The sequence below is a fragment of the Cebus imitator genome, unplaced genomic scaffold (genome assembly GCF_001604975.1).
Source record: "Cebus imitator isolate Cc_AM_T3 unplaced genomic scaffold, Cebus_imitator-1.0 Scaffold291, whole genome shotgun sequence".
NCBI classification, from domain to species: Eukaryota; Metazoa; Chordata; class Mammalia; order Primates; family Cebidae; genus Cebus; species Cebus imitator.
Window position 1 is genome coordinate 1,065,602 of NW_016107606.1, and position 23,750 is coordinate 1,089,351.

Below are 23,750 nucleotides of genomic sequence, written 5' to 3' on the forward strand. Positions count from 1 at the left end.
AAAGAAAAGAAAGAAAGAAAGAGAGAGAGAAAGAAAGAAAAGAAAATGATGCCATTAAAAACCAGGTATTTGAAGCCAGCTGAGATAGAAGCTTAGCTGTTCCTTGGCATTTTAAGCAATAAGAATAATGTAAACTCTGCTTCCTGGAAATACTGCAAGGAAAAGAATTGCTGGTTTAATTTAATCTTTCCCAGCTGCAAACTTTTTCACTTCTGGCCATTATTTACAGATACAAGAAATGGAAGTCATGTATTTAAAATGATAATTTGTGAAGCTAAAATGTGAAATAAATATAACTGATCACATTGTTATGTTAATTTACACACATAAACAAATGACTTTTAAAAATTATCTCCAGCTTTAATATTCTGAATTTTAGACTTGTTTGTATTTTAACATGGAACGTGATGGCAAAAGAGATCAGATGTTTTGTAAAATGTCAGTGTTGGTATATTTTAAGATTTTATTTCTCAGTGTTAAGATATTTGATTTGAGGAATTAGACTTCAGTATCAAAATGGGTAACATTAACTAATGGGGCTATGAAAATGGGATTTACTGTCTTCCCAAACTACCAATGAGAAAATAAAGAGAATTTTTAAACCAGCTTTTCAGATGATTGTTTTATAGCTTATTTTTAAAATTGTATTTTAAACCATGTTTGGAAACTGATGCCTAGCTCAAAGGGAATACCCATGAGACTTAATATGCTCCATTGGAAAAAGACTTAATTAGTAATTAGGTAATAATTTTACAAAACTAAAATTTAATTCACCAGTAAACTATAACAATCCTTTACTTGCTTGTGCTAAATAATGTAGCTTCAATTATGTAAAGCAAATATTGACAGAAATATACGGAGTAATTGAAAAATCCATTGACATAATTGGACATTCAATGGAGTTCTTTTGGTAATTATAAATCAAGCAAACAAAAAAAATAAGTTAGTAAATTAATAGTTAAAACATGATGGACCTAATATATGTTAATCAAATATTACAACCAAATATTAAAGATTATTCATTTTTAGAAGAGTGTACACATACTTATATAATATCTATGGATTTCCAATTGTGGCAATATGTTACAAAATTTTATCTTAATGAAAGTTTCATGTGAACTTAGAAAAATGTGTGTTGTATTGTAGTTGAAATCCAATAGACTAATGGTGCTTTTTGACTATGATGTCTTCATCGATTTTCTGCTGACTTTATCAATTACTGATAGAGGTGTGATGAAGTCTCCAACTATATTAGTGGGTTTGTCTATTTCTCCTTGTAGGTTTACCAGTTCTTTTCTTCATGTATGTTGATGCCTTGTTGATAGATATATGTGCACCATGCACAGTTACATCTTCATGAAGATGTGATTTCTTTATAGTTAGACAATACTTCTCTTTATCCTAGATACTTTCTCTTGTTCCGACATATACTTTGTCTGAAACACTATAGCTCCTCTAACATTCTTTTGATTAGTGTTGGTGTGGCATATCATTTTTCTTCATTTTACTTTCAATCTATCTACGCCTTTATATTTAAATTGGGTTTATTATTGTGGACATATAATTTGGTTTCATTTCATCCACTCTATCACTCTCTGTCTTTTAATTGGTGTATTTTAGAGCATTTATATTAATTGTAGTTATCGGTGTATTTGGCTCAGCATCTGCCATAGTTGCTACTGCTTTTTATTTGTTATACCTGCTTTTGTTTCTTTTAAAAATATTACCTTTTATTATGTATTCTTTGGTTTTAATTGAGCATTTATGTGACTTTATGGTATCTTCTGTCTTAGCATAATAATTATTCTTCTTATTTACGTTTGTTTACTGGTAACCCCAGAATTAAAATTTGCCCCTAATCTTCCCCAAGCCTGGGTCCCCAGGTGTTTTAACTCTCAGCTACTCTGTACCTGTTCTTCAGGAGTTAGCATTGATCAGAGGTTACATTTCTCTACCTGCTCATGGCTCTAGTAGCTTCTGTTTCTGGTAAGCTGTGATTTTCTGTATTTTCTTGTCTCTGAACTTTTCAGGGCATTGGTTTTCCCTGTGACCTCAGTATCTATTGGATCTAGCAAGACTCATTCTTTTTAGTTTATTTTTTGTTGATTTCCTGTGATGACAGGAGTGACAAATTATAAAATCTTTACATGGTGGAACAGAAAACTGAAATTGGGACATTCACTTTTAAGAACTGATTGGTGTTACTGAAAAGTTTAAGAAGCAACATTTATGTGAATGCTAGACATTCCATTTCTAGAGTCTTTTGCATGTCAATCAAGAGACATGTAAGAGCATTCACAACATTTTACTTATAATTACCCCAAATTGAAAATCACCCACATGTTTATTTTCAGTAGAATGAACACTATTTTCTTTAAGACAGGGAAAATCATAAACTACAATCACATGTATCAAAAGGGACATAGCTTATGAACATGACATTTCTTCAGAATAGCAAGAGATTAAAGTATGTACTGTGTATCCACTTATAAATAATTTAAAATTAAAATATAAAAAGTATATAAAGATGTTAAAAATATACTAAAACCAGCCAGTAGACTTGCGGATTTACTAGCCTAGGATTTAATTTAGGGCTCACCAGCAGTGGAAGATCAAAGAGGCTGTTTCATTGATGCTGTAATATGCTCTAGGTAATAAATATTCTGTTGACTCTTTCAATATTTTATAATATTTTAGAACATAATAGAAAAAATTTTATTACACTTGACAAAATATTTTAATAATTTGTGTAACATTTTTGCATCTTTTAATCCTTTTGCTAACATTAATGTGTATCCAGGTTAATACTAACCCTTCTCATTTACCTGTAACATCTATGTCTCAATTAGCAGGCCATTATAAATTTCCAAAATCTTTAATGTGTATATGATGAAATTCTTGCTAATAGCATAAATGAACATGTTTGTTGGTAGATTATGTAACAAATTTATCAAAACAAACACTGAAATAAAGTGCTATTAAAGTAAGTCTCAGCTGAGTGTTTTATTCTAACATACCTGCCTGTGACAGAGTAGAAATTCTTACAATAAAATTATTTGAAATATATACATGTATTGGCTACCCGAAATGTGATCCCTTATTTATGCATACTGCATTAAAATAAATCCACATTGTGAATTTTGCTCAGAGTTTTCCCCTTTCATAGATTTGGCTTTTAGAGTTTTATTTTATCTATGACATTCCAAATACATATAAAAAGTAATTCTGTATACACATTAGCAGTCTGTATTTTTAAGGTATTGTTTCTCACAGTTATTTAACCACAGACTTCTAAAATAACATACTGATATGGTTTGGCTGTGTCCCCACACAAATCTCATCTTGAATTGTAGCTCCCATAACCCCCATGTGTCGTGGGAGGGGCCTGGTGGGAGGTAATTGAGTTATGGGGGCAAGGTTTTCCCATGCTGTTCTCCTGACACTGAATGTCTTACAAGATCTGATGGTTTTATAAAAGGCGGTTCCTCTGCACACCCTCTCTTGCCTGCTGTCACATAAGATGTGCCCTCATTCCTTCTGCACCTTCCCCCATGTTCATGAGGCCTTTCCAGCCATTTGAACTGTGAGTCCATTAAACCTTTTTTTATAAATTATCCTGTCTTGGGTATGTCTTTATTAGCAGCATGAGAACAGACTAATACACATATTTATGTACTTTATTCTTTTTGGAGTTAGAGTAAGGAAAATTGCCATATCATTTAGTTCTCCTTTTCACCCAGGTGTTAAAAATAGCATCAAATAAAGTCACTGATTTCTTTGTTTTGCCAAATATATAAGAAATTTCTCCTCCCATTGCATGCCCCTCTACACCTGATGAGCTCCCATCTGTACTAAATTAATCAGGGATCTCTAGAAGCAGGTCCAGGAATTGACTCCCATTATTATGGAGGCTGGGAAGTCTTAAGAGCTGTAGTTAGTAAGCTGATGGTGTTAGTTCCAGTCCCAGTCCAAAGACCTGAGAACAGAGAAAATTGATGACGGAGTTCCCCACCCAAAAACCAACAAGCCCAAGACCCAGGAAGAGCCAATGCTTCCATTTGAGTCTGAAGGAAGGGAAAAAAAAACCAAGATCCCTGCTCAAAGACAGACAGGAATAATTCTCCTTACTCACAAGAGAACAAGCCTTTTTGTTCTATTCAGGCCTTCAACTTAGAGAATGAGGCCCACTCACTTTCGGGAGAACAATCCACTATACTCAAAGTTCACTAATTTAAATGTTAACCTTACCCAAATCACACTCACAGAAAACACTGTTTGACAAAGTATCTGGACACCTCATGGCCTAGTCAAATTGACACATAAAATTAAACATAATAGCATACTTTTACTTAACTAAATTGGAGGAGAAAAAGTACAAATACAAGGGAAACATCATGAATCACACTGCAGTTAGGGGACAGACGGATGAGTAACACAGAAAGTATAAAATTAAACACAGGTGATTTAAGAGTCTGCATTGTAGGTGCATAGTAAATACTGTGGAAAAATTATTTTACAAGGCTAAACTTTTTCTCAAAATATAATACATAGTTTACATTTTACTTGAGAAATCAAGTGTTTTTTGTTTACCCTTTGTATCACATCTACCATTACTTTCTTTTTAAATTTTTTATCATTAATTCTTTTCTCAATTGTTTATTTTTACCTTTTCCCTTTCCTCTCTTGTTTTGTATGCAGAAGATGCCTAAAATGGTAATGACAGATTATAGGTTATTTTTATGATTTTATATAATTTTATTTCTTTTATGATACAGAGAAAGTACATATATAAACTACTTGCTAAATTTGTAAATGGTCAGAACTTCATTCATACACAGAGAAGAGTTAATTTCATTATATTTTAATTCATAAAACAGAACCTACTTCAAACATACTTAATGTGTAGTCTAAACGGCAAAGAGGAGAGGATTCTAATTACATGGTTGGCTTCAGGCACTTAATTGAGTTGCCTGAGATTAGTTACTTGCTCAAAACATGTTTGTTGATGTCATTTTAACTGTCCAACATAGTTTGGAACTTTAAAGACTGATGAATTGGTAACAACTTATTTTTTGGGTCTTGTATCTACTGCAGAGATATTTGAGTTAATTCTAAGCATAAATACAATTTAGAAATTGATTTTATATCTAGCATTATTTAAGATTTTGTTCTATGTTGTTAACTATGCTGAGCTGTAATTACATAACCATACTGAAATTCAAAAGTCAAAATGGATCTTATAGTGCTTTCACTGGCAAGAGGTTCTGATCAATAACTCACACCACATACAAAAATCAATTCTGCTTAATTGTGGTTCTAAATGAGAAAGTTAAAACATTGACCCTCCTAGAGGAAAATGCAGAAGGAAATCTTGATAATGTACATCAGGTAAATAGAGCACAACTATCACTAATCACAAAGTAAGAAATTGATACCTTATATTCAATCAAATAAAATCTGTGTCTCAAAATGATGCCGTAAGAGTGAAAACATGAGCTACCACATGGATAAATGTTTGCTTCTGTGTATGACAAATTAAGTACTCACCAGACCCTCCTGCAGAAAGGCATGGCAAACCTTGGACACAGCACGAAAAGTGAGTGCCTGCAGGCACCAGAGGCTGGCCAAGAGCAGATAAGCTGGATGGAGCGTTTGCACATTTTCCGGGAGCAGACAGTAAGACCAGAAGCTACAAAAACGTGTTGCTCGCGGCCCAGAGTGAAGTGTAGTCTATGTGGCGTGACCAGTGTGAGGGGACAGAGAGCGACGATCCCTCCAGCATCCTGACCAGGGACACAGGAAAGCGAGGTTGGGAGAACAATGGCAAGGAGACTACGAGGTCCCATAAAAGAAGGAGCAGGACAGAGGGGTCACCTAAATCTCTCTACACATGTGTCCGGCTGATTCCTAAAACATACACGTCTTGGATCGTTCAAAAATATCTCAGCTAAAATGAAACGATCTGGACAACAACCAGAGCCTCCTGAGGAGTAGAGTTTGCAGATCGAACCAGCCAAGAAAATGACCTGCTGAGACACAGGAAGCCATGGGCATCAGAGAAACCTAATGAGGCCGGCATCTCCTCACATTCACATTTATGACACTGCAGTTAGAATCCGAGGTTACCCAGAAACGATCTACTGAGACACAGGAAATCATGCCCCTAGGAGAAACCTAAAGAGGTCTGACTCTTCTCACACTCATATCCACGACACTGCAGATAGAATCCGAGGTTATCAGGCATATGCAGAATCAGGAAGACGGGGCACATTCTCAGGAGAAAAGAAAAACAAATGATTTTGAGCCTGACATGAACCAGACATTTCAATTAATGAACAACAATTTTGAAGCAGCCTTTATATTCAATTTTAATAACTAAATCAAAACATATTCCCAATGAATAAGAAAAAAGAAATATGAACAGAGTAGAAATAAAAAAGTAGGATCACATGGAAATTCTAGAAGTAAAAAATAGAGTTTCTGAAATAAAAAATCCAAACACTATAGAATGACTAAAATTAAAAGATGAAGACACGGCACTGGAAATCTCACACATTGCTTGAGGGAATGAAAGATGATTTAGAAGTTTCTCATGCAGATAAACATATAGTTAGTACATTACTCAACAATTCTACCCCTTGGCATTTACTGAAAAAAAAAAAGAAATGAAAATTCAGTCAACAAAGACTTGTGCATAAAAGCTTTATTTGTAATAGTTTTATACTTACTAGAAGATTAATACTTAATGTTAATAAATACCAGTGGAAACTGAAATCTATCTACATGCCCAGTGACTGTGATAGAGGAATACATCAATCAACTGTGGTGTCTTCACACAGTAGAAGGGTATTCAGCGATGAAAAGCTAATGTCTTGTTTTTATCAATGACAAGTATTCAAAAACATTTTTCTCAGTGAAGAAAGACGAATACAAAAGAGAATGCTCTGTAATTCCATTAGTATTACATTCCAAAAATGGCAATACTATTCCATATGCTCAGAGGACAGAGCAAGGAAGGACTCACTGGGCTTGGGGAAGGGGAAGAACATGATTGCAGAGAGCACAGACTAGTCTTTGTGGAGTGGAGGAAATATTCTATATCTTTACTGTGGCAATGGTAAAACACGTTAAGAGACAATCAAATAAGTTTAGGGTTTACATCAGAATTTATCCAACTTTTGAAGAGTCAGTGGATACCAATTTAAAAAAAAAAACTATTTAAAATTTTGTTAGCTCAGTTTTCCAGTGCTTATATGAACAGAGGTTCTTTATTCCCCTTGTTAACATGAAGGAACATACTGTTTGAAAAGCTGCTTTAGGAGGGATAGAAAGAGAATGAATCAAAGACTAACTGGAAGCCCCTACGCACTTGCAGAGAAACTGATAGGGACATAAACATACCTATTACTGGCATGTAGTGCTAAGTGCTATAAAAACATCCAAAAAATGTGCTAGAAATTTTTACAATGTATTTCATATGTTGCTTCCTAAATGTAGCTTAAAGTCATGAGATAGAGACCTTCTGAGCTCCACTTTTTCCCCTGGAGCCCCTATTTTTAATATAACCCACAGTTGCTGGAAATACTAACATTTTCTTAATACCTTTAGATTTAGAGAGCGCTCCCTTAAGAAATAAGGAGAATTGTTTTGCCATGTATAATTGTAGGAATTTGAGAGGAACATGAAAATGTTGCTAAGTAAAAATTTCTATGGGTACTTAGAAGTAATGACACATGTACCCAATACATATAGTTCTGTATAATGTCTGGGGAACTCTTAAGTTCTACTTTTCTAATAAAACAAACACTAAAAAGGGGAAAGGGGAAACATTTTCGCATAGTTTTATGTTCAACAATCTGAAATACAACCTAACGGAAAGATTGATCTGGGCTTTATGCTTTTCCCAGTCTTTGTCAAGGTTTCTAACAGAATTGATTTATTTGAACATCTAGTCTTAAAGTGAACAGTTTCTAGCAACGTGAATGCCTATAGTGACCTTCACAGCTTGTCTTTTAAGAGGCATGGTGACCCTTGCCAGTAGCTTTTATAACTGTGGATCGTTCTCTGAGCTCTACACATATTGAGCCCAATTTGTTGAGTAGGTGTGTTTTTTTCCCTTCCAAAATTTTAAGAGATTTGAAAGGTGCTTTAATTCTTACCATGCAGTAAATGCTGCGCTGCCGGCCTGGCAATGTTGAAATAGTATAGTTTCCCCAAACAAACATGTACCTTTCAGCATGTAGTTTCTGCAGCCTTATTCCACGTCCTCGTTTTCACCCTGGTTCACCATTCCATCAGGAGCCAGCGCTCCTGAATTGAGCTGGGGGCTGAACCAGCCTTGAACAGGATGCCTCTCTTCCACTTCCCACTGGAAGAGCAGTTCATTCCACATTTTGAAAGAGGCTGAAGTAAAGGGTGCTTTCATCACATTGTGATGTCAAAGAACTTTCATGCACTCCTAAAATTCTGAACTGTTGAAAAGAAACCAAAGAGGATTGAAAAATCAACATGCCCAAAAGCTAGTGTTTGGGAAGATTGAACAAGCCACAGCTTTTCTGTTGCTGACTGAAGATACTGGAGTAAGCTGCACCTTTCCATGAGGCAATCCCTCCCCAACTCCTAGTGTTGAGTCCAGGGGGCCAGAGGGCCTGTATTACTGTAGATGCGCATGGACATTGGAGCAAGACTTACCGCACGAGGGTCTGCGATCCGTTCTAGCACTTACTGTCATCCTCTATAACAGGCACAGAGGAAAGTAGGAGGAGCATATCTGTGTCCACGTTTTCTGCCTGGCACAAAATCTAATGAATGCACAAAGTGCAATTGCTTCCTAGCATTTATCAGCCATCAAAGCTGCACAGTACTGTGACTTTCTGTTTAATTCCTCACCATATCATATTTTTAAAAAAAGATTCCATCGGGCCTGGGCACAGTGGCTCACACCTGTAATCCTAGCACTTTGGCAGGCCAAGGCAAGTGGACCACTTGAGCCCAGGAGATCCAGACTAGCCAGGGCAACACGATAAAAACCCTTTTCTACAAAAAAATACAAAAAAAAAAAAATTAGCTGGGCTTGACGGTGTGTTCCTGTGGTCCCAGCTACTCAGGAGGTTGAGGTGGGAGGATCAGTTGATTCTGGGAGGTCGAGGCTGCAGTTAGGCCTGACTGAACCACTGCATTCCAGCCTGGGTGACAGAGTGAGACCTCCCCCTACCTCCCCCCCAAAAAAGGATTCTTTCATCTAATTTATAGATGATGTTTTAAATTATTAAGCTAAGAATAAATTAAAATATCTAAAACATATAATTGTACATACAGGATTAAGCTGACTATCAGAATTTTAAATAGTTAAATGGGTATTTTAGCCCTCTCTGAATATCAGTTAGGTGCAAATAAAGACTTTGTCATCAGAGTGAAATATCTTATTGTGACTAGGGTTCTGAAAAAATTTGTTGTATTTATTTTATTTTGTATTTTGAAGTTGCTTTTATATGAATGTCAATATATAAGGGTTCTAGTATTGGATTACCAGAATATCTGAGTACCAAAAAAGAGATGAGAAAATTACTTCTATTAGATTCAAAAGGATTTATTGAGATCCTAAAATATCATACTTGCCAAAGGGGAGAATTGTCTTCCAAAATCATCTTTCTTTTCTAAATTTGGGTGTCCAAAGCCACTGCACTTACTGCAATTAATAAAGTCATCTGGCAAGGCATAAGAGTGTTCTTGCTTCAAGCTGCGAACAATTTCCCCCGAAGACTTGGAATGACACTAAATTAATATGAGGCAGGAAAGAAAGAATTAATTAGTATTTGATAGTGGAGCATTAGATGTTGATTTATTAGTCATAACCTACATTAGCTGAGTTTACTTTATAAACCTCAAGCCATATCCTTCCCAGGTTTGTTCTCATCACCACCATAAATTGTCCATGTACTAACTGATGGTAATTTGTCACAAACAAACATAAGGGGCTGCTAGTCAAATGGAGACATGTATGTGAGTATATGAACTTCCTCTTATTAAAATGGCCTGAGGAGTATACCAACTATGTGGAAAATTGCCTCAGTAAAGAAAAAGGAAGAAGGATGCTACCTGCAAGTGAATACAAACAAAAATAAAAGCAGGCATGATAATCTCTGCAGAGAAAATAGTGTTCGAGCCAACACTTTTTTTAAACAATGAGGACCATGCTTTTTGATAAATGTTAAAATTTGCATGATTTTGCATTTTATTTCTTATGTTGCTGACTTTATAATTCTGATTAAAGCTGACCTGAATGCATTCGTTTAGGTGTAATTTCTTAGTACTTTAATGTATTTTTTGGAGGAATGAGCCATATTATTTTTCATAGATGAAGAAGCAACTAAGTCAAGACACACTGAAGCAAAATAATAATAAAAGTTATTATTACTAAAAAGTCAAAAAAACTTCTAGTGGTGAGATACTGTAAAACATTCGGTTAATGGTTGGATAAATGGAAAATGAAAACTAAAAAAAATAAACAATTAGAATTCTCTATAATTGAGTATAGCAAAACAGCACAACAATAACAAACTTACGGCCGTAAAACTTTATATTACTGAGGAAAGATGAAGGAAACAAAATAAAGTAAGTTTAGTTGAAGGGACTAGGAAAAAAAACAAAAAAATTATAAAGGTAAGTTACTTATAAAGATAAGTTACAATGTCAATGAAATTGTAATATAAAAGCTAAGACACATAAACACAGCCAAGAGTTAGTGTTTCAAATAATAACATAATATACACATATTCCAGACTGGAGAGAAAGACACAAAAAATATCATATGTGACTTTCTCTGAGCACAGAGATTAATGGCAATTTCAATTTTTTTTTTTTCCAATTTCTGTTTTCATTGGGTATGGACTTATTTTATTGATCAGAATAATGACAGAGTTTGCCATGATGAACACCCTCTTTCCTATTCCTTACTATAAGTACTAATGTAAGCACTAATAACAGATCACCTTCTGGTTTTATTATTTTGGACCCTGTGGTTGCTTCGTCGATACCCGTTTCTTTTCTGATATCTATTCCAATTTACACTAGAGTTTCCACGTTCTTTTACTCCAGCTCTGTGTAGTCCATTTGCTTCTGAGAACCTCGTTGAAACATTGCTTCTAGGCATGAGGCATCAAGTTTAAGTTTAAACTGTTTATCAACATAATACACGGCCGGGTCTGGTGGCTCAGTCCTATAATCCCACCACTTTGGAAGGCTGACAGGGTGGATCACTTGGGGTCAGGAGTTCGAGACCAGCCTGGCCAACATGGCGAAATCCTGTCTCTACTGAAAATACGAAAGTAATCTGGATGTGGTGCCCCGTGCCTGTAATCTCAGCCACTCAGGAGGCTGAGGCAGGAGAATCACTTGAACCTGGGAGCGAGAGGTTGCAGTGAACCGAGATCGTGCCATTGCACTCCAGCCTGGGTGATAGAGCAAGACGAGAGAGAGAGAGAGAGAGAGAGAGAGAGAGAGAGAGAGAGAGNGAGAGAGAGAGAGAGAGAGAGAGAGAGAGAGAGAGAGAGAGAGAGAGAGAGGGAGGAAGGACGGAAGGGAAAGAAGGCCTCTTTCCCTCCTTCTCTCTCTGTCTCTCTGCCTCCGTCTCCTTCTCCTCCATACATAGGGAAGCCTGCAGCCTCTGAAGGTCATGGGTGCTGTGGGAGCCACGAGCAAGAGCCATCAGCCCAGGGAGATACTGAGGGTCAGGGCAGCTAGGCCTGGATTATCTCTGTGTAGCTGGACCCATCCAACCCTTTGTGGGCATCACCCTGGAGTGAAAATCCCTTTTGTTGTTGACGAAAGCTTGAGTTGAGTGATTACTCTCAAAGTATGTTAAAATATTCTCATGAGAGAATTATACTATATTCCTATGACAGTATTAAAAGTAATTTAAAGACCCCACACATTTACAAATAAAACTGACACTTGTGAAAACACTGCTTTGCCATTTACTATCTATGTTCCTGGACAAACTATTAAATGTGCTGAGTCTATAGCTCCACTTCAGTTCAGGATCAATGATATATATCTTTTCTTTTTCAATTTCAATACATAACAATAAGTGTCATGAGTAGTTCTTGTAACTGAGTAGGCACTCAAAGGGACATTAAGCTCTTCATATCTTCTGCTATCATATTGTATATCTTTATGATACTTTAATTTGAACTACAACTCCTGAGATCTTCTTGAGAGTTCATCACCGCTGAGAGACAGTTTACACAGACAGGACCACAGACAGATGGCATGTGACGATAGAGCTTTGACCCATAGTCCCTGCAGCGACTGTCCCCAACAATGGGGACTTGGTCAATAACTGCTACCTGCCCTATTTATGTCCCAACTCAGGAACAGCAGATAAATCCAGTATGCTTCTTCAATACTCACATAGTTCTCTTTCTTTCATTTTTAATTTTTCTTACCTTCCACAATTAAAAAAATCAGCTAACGATCATAGGCATGCATCAATCAATGCTTCCAATTTATAATGATTCTTGTATTAAGAATTTTCATCTTTCATTTTCCTGTGGTTGTTTACACCCCCTCGGGTTCTGCAAACACATTCATTGCATAAAATTGCAACTCTGAGAAATTCCAGCACACTGGCATAGTGTTCTGGACTCTCGCTGTGGTACTACTGCCAGCAGTATGCTTCCTTATTAAAAAACACAGAGGCTCACTTGCAGCAGGTTTGATAGCAGGATGATAAAAATGGCAGGATATTTTTAAACACAGAGTTTATGAGATGTATTACATGGAATTAAATTTAGACCATGTATCAAGGAAATCACCGTAGAGCTTTGAGTGTGATACAGATTACCCTGGCACTAGCTGGACCACTTTGTTGGCTCAACAACATCATTGCCTGAGCGGGAAATAAATGCCTGGGTCTATGGGGGCACTATCTGGTTGGCCTGTTGGTCACAGCATTCTCCCCCCACAAGATATTTTACCTGGAGGGGTCTGCAGGGCAGCAATTGGTGGAAATACGTAGCAGAAGAAGACTAGGACTCTTTCTCCAGCACAGCCCCTCCACCTCAGCACACGTCCTCTGCTCCTGATGATGGCACAGATATCAGGGATTTGACAGGACATACTCAGGAAAATGTTTTCAGGTTTTTGTCGGTTTGTTTTAGTTTTGTTTTTGGTAGCATCAATCTAAATGTAAGGTTATTGTGATGGTGAATATTGAGGTCAGCTTGATTGAAGGATGCAAAGTGTGGTTCCCGGGTGTGTCTGTGAGGGTGTTGCCAAAGGAGATTCACATTTGAGTGGTGTACTGGCGGAGGCAGACCCACCCTCAGTCTGGGTAGGCACCATCTAATCAGCTGCCAGGGCCACTAGAATAAAAGCAGGCAGAAAACATAAAGGCCTAGACTGGCTGAGTCTTCCGGCCTCCGTCTTTCTCCTGTGCTGGGTGCTTCCTGTCCTTGAACATCATCAAGCTCCAAGTTCTTCAGCTTTGGGAATCTTGGGCCTTCGGCCACAGACTGGAGACTGCAGTCAGCTTCCCTACTTTTGAGGTTTGGGGAATTGGACTGGCTTCCTTGCTCCTCAGCTTGCAGACTGCCTACTGTGGGACTTCACCTTGTGATCATGTGAGTCAACGCTCCTTAATGAACTCTTCTTCATGTATACATCTATCCTATTAATTCTGTCCCTCCAAGAACCCTAACTAATACAGTTACACTTCTGGTCATCATCTGGGATTTTATATGTAAATCTCAGAATTAATTCAACAAAATTTGGGGAATTTTCCCTTTGGTGACTTCAAATCTTTGCAAAGAAGGGGTTTTGGTGGTTTCTGTGATAAAACTATGTATAGCAAAATCAATGTACATCAAGAAATAAGGATGAAGAACACATGCAGTGCCCAACAGGTGAACATTTTTTATTATTGAATAGTTATAACTACTTAACAATAAAATAGAAAATTTGTTTTTTTCAAACTATGTTATGTGTATTATTTTTTCAAGGATACCCTAAGTGGTTAGGATATAAAAACTTAATTTTTTTTGGACCTAGCTACTTAATAAATGTAAGCCATTATGTATTTATTTTGGAGCACTGTGGAAATATTGCTGCGATAGTAAAGACACTGTGTGAACCGAAAAGCTTGTGAGTCTGTCCCTATTTAATTAGAACAGGGACTTGGGCATAAGCCAATGGTGACTCTTCTGACTAGCATCCATGAGATCCCAGTCCACTGAGAAAGCAAGCTGGCCAAACCAATTCACCTCTCCCATTGGGACAGTCAGTGTGAAACTCAGAAGATCAAGTGGTAGAATGGCCCTGGGTAGGGAGGAGTTAAAGATCACGGTGGAGAAGCCAGGGGGCTGTGTATGTTCAGATTGAAACCCTGCATACCTGACACCTTCAGGACTGAGGGCCACCTAGAGGAAACAAGTCACTCCACCCTGAGACAGGCCAGTCAGAAGAGGGGCAGACACTGAGGAGGGCTGACTCCTTGCAGAAGCCCACTCAGGCTGCTTCGTTAGAACTGTCTTTTAGTCTGAGTGCAAATGAGCAATGCCCCTGTTCCAGCTCTTGACAATGTTTTCTTATGTTTCATTATAAATCTTAGCATCCTTACTCTGTCTTCCCCAACACACACATCTGCTGCAGTCTGTGTGGTTTTGACCTTTGCATTCGAAAGACAGCCATCAGCTTATTAGCATCTATTATGTTCTCTTTGTCTCATTAGTTATTTTATGTATACTTTCAATTTCCCAATCATTGCTTTCTGTTGGCCAGGGCCCTATTTTATAGAAAACCCACAATAGAAGGCACATAAAAGTTTTCCTTTATTGCATATGATGACAACATATGGCAGGTTGTATATTTTTTGAACCATACCAATTCTGTCTTCTTATTTTAAACACAAGAAAGAAATGAATTATATTACAAGTAAAATGGAAAAGCCGAGATCATATATAGTGAGCCACATCATCATAATTTAGGCTTACACTTCTGATGGTGAACACTGATGTCCCACTTTACCGTGAGGGTAAAAATGCTGACTGTGTTAGCCCAACGGAGGCTGCATGATCATCATCAACTCCAGCTCCTTCACCAAAGTGTAACTCATTGTGTAAGTGAGTTTACTATTATTTATTCCATGTGTCTTAACAGCCCAACAAGACTTCATGCTATAAATTGACTTTTTTAATTGGAAAACAAATCAAGATGTTCATCATAAGAGACAATTTCTCACCATGGTTCCTGAAGGGTTAACTGCTAAACTATGTCTTCAGACCTAAGGAGATGTATCAAAGAAAATATCAGTTAAGTAGCCTGTCTTTTATAAATACATCATTTTTAATGATCCTCTGTCATTTAAAAAATATGTATTTTAGAAAATATTCAGTTTCATGCATAGTGAAAAGACCACTGATGTCGTCACCCAGATCTTTTTGTCAGGTTACTTTTCATCAGCTTCATTTTGTCTTTGTGGAGTCTCTGTACCCTTAAGGGAGGTTATTTTTCTTTAGAAAATTTATCGTCTCCTTGCAGAATGTATGATCTGTTGTATTGTTGAAGCCAGGTATTCATTGACCTGGCCTCATTAGTGATTAATGGCAGTCAGCTCTGAGAATGTTGGTTTTACTCATTTGGTGCCTATGCTATTTGTGTAATTCCGATTGTGGGCCCCAGGGGAGTGGGACGTGGAGTCTGTCTGGACATATATGAAGACATGAATAGATACATATGTTTCTGCAGAGCGGTATATTAGACATCCATCTACCATCTCATCTATTCACAGGAATATTCTGTAATATATCTTTCTCACCATAGGCAGCTGCACTTATGTGCTTTCATTCTGTGAATACATTGCTTAATTCTTTAAAATGTCTCAGGTTTTTGCACTGTCAGAATACTATAAGACTCACGCCATTTACACCACATCTAAGAAACGCATTTTCCCACGTGCACTGGAGATGAGTTTGTAGTCCAGCCTGTAACAGCGCACACTAGTCATGCTCCTTCTCCTCCTGGGGTCCGCTCTGCGTGGTGCACACGGCCGCTGTTTATGCTAGGCTACCACAGGTTGGTCACATTTTCTACTCTGTTGATTTATTTATTTTATTTCTGAAAAGACTGGCCTAAAATGAAAACTTCCTGATAATTTAAATGTAGTACTTTCTGGGTGGTCACTTACAGGGATAGTAGCTTTTCAATCAAAACATTTATATTAATTTACTGTTTCAATGACGTGATTTTTTTGAAAAACATTTGTTGAATTCTTTCTTTGTGCAAAGCGATGTAGAAGTGTGGCTTAGAAAAGGAACAAAACCGACAACTTGCTCTTAAGAGATATTGGGAAAATTTACAGATTTTATATATATATATATACACATGTACATGTATATGTATAGTATATATACTGCACTAGTATAGTTTTTAAAAACTAAAAAAAAAAAACTACCCACTTAAAAAAACTGTCCTTATCATAGCATAAGTATTTTAACATTTCTTCATACTAATTATATTGAATAAGAGCATAGCTTTTTTCAGGGGGTCTTTTATAATTTCTTCTTTTTCTTACTCTTATTCGTATTGATCATTTATATAATTTCACACTTTTACATAGCTTTTTTTCAAAAACACAGTCATGCATATAGCTTTCTCCCTCCCTCTTTCTTTCTCTCTCTTTCTTTCTCTCTCTCTTTCTTTCTTTCTTCCTTCCTTCCTTCCTTCCTTCCTTCCTTCCTTTCTTTCTCTCTTTCTTTCTTTCCTTCCTTCCTTCTTTCTCTTTCTTCCTTTCTTTCTGACAGGGTCTCTCTCTGTCTCCCAGGCTGGAGTGTACCAGCACCATCATAACTCACTGTACCCTTGACCTCTCCAGGCTCAGGTGAGCCACTCGTCTCAGCCTCCTGAATAGCTGGAACTACAGGCATCCGTCACCACTTCTGGCTATTTTCTCTTTTGTTAGTTTGTGTTTTGTAGAGACAGTCTCCCATGCTGCCCAGGCTGGTCTCGAACTCCTGGGCTCAAGCAATCCTCCCACCTAGACCTCAAAGTACTTAGATTACAAGCATGAGCCATCACTCCTAGCTGCATATAGTTTTCTACCCCAATACTTTAAAAAGTGTTTCCTTAGAAGATATTTCAAAAAGTTATACATGTTTTCAACGAAGTGTCAATTCTAAGCTCCATTTCAGTATTGACACCATTGCTGTGGCATCAGCATCCTCTCTTGTCTGAGAAAACAAAGGTAGAGAGAGGCTTTCAAACCATGTCCCAGGATCTTAAGACAATCAATATTGTGATAAGGATCCTGTTAAATCAGTGAACATTTCTTTTACAAACCACTGAGGAAATATTTTCAAGATGGAGCATTTAATGATAATTCAAATTATCGTTGAAAAGAATATCCAACAAGGTAAAGTTAAAATAACTTTTTTTGGAAAGAAATAGATATCTGGGAGGGGAAAAATCATATGTTTGTTATAGTCTAGTTTGTTGGTTTCTGCCCCAAATTTAAGTCTAACTTCTTTTGAGCTTCATTTTTTATACTGTCATATTGACTTACAAGCATTCTTGCTCTACATCATTTTTGTCATGGATTTTATAGGTATCGTCTAGTTCTTCATACTTCTTGACAGCCAGATTGTTCCAAGGAAAAGATGTGCATTGTATCACAAGAGACTTTCATTCACATAAGTATTGATACTCTATCAAGTCAAATTCCAGGATTTTCACTCAATTCACAGATTTTCTATCTTATCAAAAAAGGGTATGATGAAAGACTCAATTAAAACATTTACCAACATCTAAATAAACTGTATCTGAGCAATTAATATGTTTTGTCTAAATCTTTCATCATTTCCTGAAAGCAATGAAATCTTATTAAACACAAGTTTGATCATGGTACTACTCAACTAAAAGCAAAAACAAAAGAAAACCAATCTGGAAATGCAGAAATCACAAAGAAGCAAAAACACATAAATTCTGCGCCCTGTACCAGAATATGATTTCCTCACTGCTGCACCTAGAAGTCAACCCAAAGCAGCATCCTTCCGCTGCTAAATGTCGTTTGAATATCACTCATCGGAAGGATCCAACTAATGATGGTGACAAGAAAATCTGGAAAATAGGGTTCAGAGGATAACGTAGAAGACTAGGGTTCATACAGAGTCTCAACAATGACACCTCTCTGCCCCAGTGCTTTATAAGCTATTGTGTGTTGATGTACCTTTTTCAGCCTCATTTTCTTCCACTTCTGATATGCGTTCTGCTCTGTAAACAAAAGCTGAACTAGGCCAGCAAGCATGAATATTCTCTGCTTTAGCCCTTACATCTTGTCCAGAGTCTGGTTCAGACCAGACAGCGCAGTGACGTTCCAATCGAATATCAACTGCAACCTAACAACCCTCCCATATGGATTAGTTGGAATGTGATTATTTTATCACTTTGGTTTTTGTAGTGATATTAATTGGCTCATATGTTATCAGTTCCTGCTAAAATATTTTAATGTTATTAAGTAATTCTGAAAGACTGGGAATTGTATAGGAAGACAGAAATCCTCTCTACGTCCTGAAGTATTTATTGAAGATATGATATCATGACCACGACTGGGGAAGAACAGATCGATAGAGTATTGATAATTCTTGAAGCTGAGCATTCAGTCACTTTATGCTGACCTCTACATTTTGCATATTTTGGAAAATTTTCATAATAGAAAAATTTTTGCCAAATTACACCAAAGCCAAACATGTATATTTTTGCTGGTGAAATTTCAGAGCCATGGTGGAGGGTACAGAGACTTTTACAATGACAGTATTTTACTCCCTAAAGAGGCCTTTGTAAGTGAGCACTAAAATTTTATGAATAGATTCATCTCGTCATGCAATTTTTATTATCCTTTTAATATGTATAATGTTATTTTTTTCTTTGGGTGTCAGCTTTATTACATCAATTTAAAAGTTTTGTGCTTTGAATTTTTAGAATGAACATTTTAGTTCATGTATTAATCTTGTTTTTAATAAAGAGCTTCTTCCAAGCTTTTCTGTAGCTGAGCATAATTAAATCCTCTCATAAAAATGAAGTGCACAAATTCTTTGGTAATACAAATAATGATGCTGCAAATGACAATGTGGAGGATCTTGTCTTCCAAAATTCCAAGGGTTTCTGAGGTGAGCTTTATGTTAATCAGGTCAAACTCTTTATAATTAAAGTCATGTTCGCATAGGTAAATTAAGTGGTCCAGGCTTGAAAAACAAGTATATAATAACCCCCTATTTTAAGTTTCTATAAAGCATCTGGCTACTAGGCGACCTTTGGGGTCTTTTATATTATATTAACATCAAGGAATTTCTGTCTACTTTCCTGTCCCGCACTGTGCTAAAAGACGACCCTGCAGCTTCCTGCAGAGAGTTGAACAAAAGTCTCTTCCCAGTATTCTTCAAGAAATGAGCTTAAGTGTCTTAAAGATACAGTGGGCTAATTTTTAATAAATAGCAACAGGATGGTGGAAGAATATGATTTATTTTTCCCATAAAATGTACAGTTCATTTTAATCATGAAATGTAAATTCAAGCAAATGTTCCTTTCAAAGATTTATTTACATTTGATAATTTGACAGTGCTTTCCTTCAGTTTCAAATATTTACCCTTAACATTAGTAAACTAAGAATGATCAGCATTTTCTTTACAAACAAACTATTCACACAACCAATTTAGACTAATTTTACTTATGTAAAGTATATGTTTTACCAAATCAAGTACATATTCATTAGGAATTATTTAGAAGTTTCCAAATTTTTATAAATAATATGTCAATGGCAAATGTAGATTTGTGTCTACATTTATAGATTGTAATTGGATGCAAATTTAGATTTGTATCCTTTTCAATTAAAAAATAAAACCAGTTCTGACAATGGTTTCCAGGCTATTTTATTGTTTCTGAAGTAGCTTCCAATTTTTAATAATGTTTTTGCATACATAATACACACATAGTATCAATGACCAAAGCAACTTGAGCAACACTATTTTTACTTGACTTTTTGTGGAAAAATAAAACAAACCATGATATGGGGGCTATATAACAGCGCGAGTTACACTTTTTCTCATGCTCCTTTCTTCCAGGAATATGCCCAATGTTTGGAGGTGAGTCTGCTGTCAGCTTTTTATTTTATCCCTGGGGCAGAGAGGCACTTGAGTGTCTATAATAGTACCATAAAAGGTTTCTGATTAAGCTATGGGACTGAAGCCAGTAATCATAACTTTAGATTTTACCAATCTACCTATCTGTCATTCCAAATATCTTATATCCAATCCTTTTTTTTTTAGTTCCTGCTGCCCAACCTGGTGAAATCAATTGTCTTTTCCAGGAGCCTTAGCAATGGTCTCTGCAGAGGATAGAACTATTTCTTTTCTTTTCTTTTTTTTTAAATAGAGGCAGGGTTTCACCATGTTGGCCAGGCCGGTCTCAAACTCCTGACCTCAAGCAATCCACCTGCTTCAGCCTCCCAAAGTGCTGGGATTATAGGTGTGAGCCACCGCGCCCAGCCAGAACTATTTCAATAAATGTATGTATGAACTAATTTTTAAAAAAGGAATCAATGTTTAGACAAAGCAGATTTCACAGCAAATAAAATTATCAGAGATAAAGAAGAACACTACTTAACAATAAAAGGTTCAACTCTCCAAAAAGACGTAACAATTCTTAACGTGTATTTGTCTAAACAAGAAAACTTCAAAATAGGTGAGGCAAACACTGATAGCACTGCAAAGATAAATGGATAAATCTACTGTCATAGTAGAAGACTGCAACACTCTCAGTCAGAAACAGATTTAGCAGGCAGAAAATCTATGAGGGCATAGCTTAACTCAACAGCACCACATATTAACCGGATATAATGGACATCTATAAACTACTTCATTCAACAACAGCAGAGTACACATTCTTCTTAGGCCCACATGGAACACTCACCAAGGTAGTCCAGTTTCTGGAATATAAAACAGGCCTTAAGGTGCTAAAGGAATGTAAATCATACAAAGTATGCTCTCAAACTACAATGGAATTGAACTATACATGAATAACAGAAAGATAGATAGAAAATTTCAAAATATCTGGAGACTAAGAAACATACTTATAAGCAACACATGGGTCAAAGAAAGAGTCCCAAGAGAAAGTTAAAATATTCTGAATTAAGGAAAATACAGTAAACAGCAAAAGTAGTGCTTAGAGGGAAATTATAGCATTGAATGAAGATGTTAGGAAAAAAAAGATCTAAAAATCAGCAATGTAAACTTTTAGCTTAGAAAAATAAAAATAGGACAGACAATTAAATCCAAAGCAAGAGAGGCAAAATAAACAATAAAATTTAGGGCCAAAATTAATGAAATTGTATAAGAAAATTAATAGATAAAATCAACAAAAACTGGTTCTTTAGTAAGATAAAATTTGCTCCTTGTAGCTTCTTTACCTCTAGTGAGGCTAGCCCCCTCCCCCCCAAAAAAAGACAAAAATAGCTAATATCTGAAATGTAAAAGGGACCATCACTACTGATCCCAAAGCATTAAAAGGATAATGAACAATTTTATGAAAACTCTGCCGAAAACTGTGATAACTTAGTAGAAATGGACAAATTACTAGAAAGACAAGCTACCTAAGCTCACAAAAGGAGAAATAATCTGAATGGGGAAATATTGAATAATATAATTATGTCAATAATTAATAACCTTCTGAAACAGAAATTACCAGCCATATGGTGAATTCCACCAAACATTTATTTATGAAATAAATTTTGCTAATTCTCTACAATCTCTTCCAGAAAATAGAAACAGAGAAGAGTTTTATTTTTTATTTTATTTATTTTTTAATGATCTTTTATCTGTACCAGAGAGAGAATAGTTCTTAACTTGTTCTATGAGAACAGCATTATCTAATACAAAAACTAGCGAAAGACATTATAAAAAATAAAACTATAAACCAATATTTTTCATAAACATAGATGCACAAACCATCATGAATATGTTCAAAAACGGAATTTAATAATAATATAAAAAGAATTATACATCACACTCAAGTAGGATTTATTCCAGGCGTGCCAGACTATTTCCACATTGAAAACTGGTTAGCATAATCCATCATTTCAGACTACAGAAGCAATATCATATGATCACATCAATAGGTGAAAAACAGATTTGACAAAATCAAATACTTATTCATGATTAAAATGCTTGCTCAACAAACTAAAAGTAAAGATGAACATTTTCAGTACGATGAACATCTCCAAAAAACTTACGTCAAATACCACACTTAATGGTTGGAAAGTTGATATCTTCTGCCTAAGATTGATACCAAGACAGGAATTTCCCCTCTGAACACTCAAATTAAATATCATCCTGGTAGTCTTCGCTAATGCAATAAGGCAATAGAAGAAAACAAAAGTTACACAGAGAAAGAAAGAAGAAATTAAACTCTCCTTTTGCAGAGATGATATGATGTGATATGATTGTCTATAAGAAAATTCCCCTAAATCCATCAAAAAAGTCCTGGAGCATAAAAGGAATTATAACAAGCTTGTTGCAAGATACAGGACAAATATATAAAAGTCAATTGCTTTCCAGTACACTAGCACTGAAAAACTGGAAATTTTAATTCTATGACAATAACATTGAAATCAGGAGACAAAAATTAAACACGTAGGAATTAATCTAACAAATATGCACAAGATTTATAAGAGAAAATGACACAACTCTAGTGTGAGGTATCCAAGATCAAAATAAATAGGGAGATATTCCACAATACAGACTGGATGCCTGAATATTATTAAGATGTTGATTTTCCCCAGAGATTTGATAATCTCTGTCAAAATCACAGGAAATTATTTTTAAAATGTAAAAAAAAGTTGATTCTAAAGTTTATTTGGAAAGGCAAAGCAACAAGCATAACCCACACAGTACTGAACCGCGACCCTGGAGGACAGGAACCACCTGACCCTTAGCTTACTACAAAGCTGCAGTGATCCAGAAAGTGCGGTATTCACCAAGTAATAGGCAAATAGATCAATGAACAGAATAGAGATCCCAAAATAGACTCAAACAAATATACTCAACTGGTCTTTCATAAAAGAGCAAAGGCAATTCAGTGGATAAAAGATAGTTTTTTTCTATAAATGTGGCTGGAACAAAACGAATCCCGACACAGACTTTAAGCTTTTCACGTAAAATAACTTAAAATGCACTACAGGACCAAATGTGAAACAAACAAAAATGATCACACAACCCTGAGATGATAGCAGAGGTGCAAATGTAGGTGACCTTGGATCTGGTGATGACTTTCTAGATACAAAAGCATGGTCCACTGCGGAAGACAATTGACACAAGCTGGACTTCGGTGGTGGGGGGGTGGAATTATACTGAAATTCATTTCAATTTCTGTGTAATTTTTCTATAAACATAAAACTGCCCTAGCAAATAAAATATACTTAAGAAGAAAAAAATACTCAGCAACATTTTTTAAATGGTTGCCTTTTATTTTTTTAAAAAAATTTTATGTCAAAAAAGTTGATGTAAAATTGGAAAAAAGTGGATAAATGAATATAGTTTAGTCAGCTCTCTGATTACTTCTCTAGGTAATATATTGGCAATGTTTCTTATTAACCACAGACTTTTTGACAGAGAAGAGGGCAAGAATATGGAAATCTGAAAATAGCTTTCAAAAAACTAGAGCTGACCAAGCAATGTGGCTCACACCTGTAATTCCAGCACGGGGGA

The 23,750-nt window shown here is 36.0% G+C and overlaps 1 long non-coding RNA gene across 1 annotated transcript in view; it reads left to right on the plus strand.

The window, feature by feature from the left end:
• The window catches only part of LOC108285140, a 30,681-nt gene extending 16,909 nt beyond the window's left edge, over window positions 1–13,772 (plus strand). The window contains exon 3 of the long non-coding RNA XR_001817468.2: window positions 11,651–13,772. This is a non-coding gene — a long non-coding RNA (uncharacterized LOC108285140). The remainder of the gene's footprint in view (window positions 1–11,650) is intronic.
• Window positions 13,773–23,750: the final 9,978 nt, after the last annotated feature.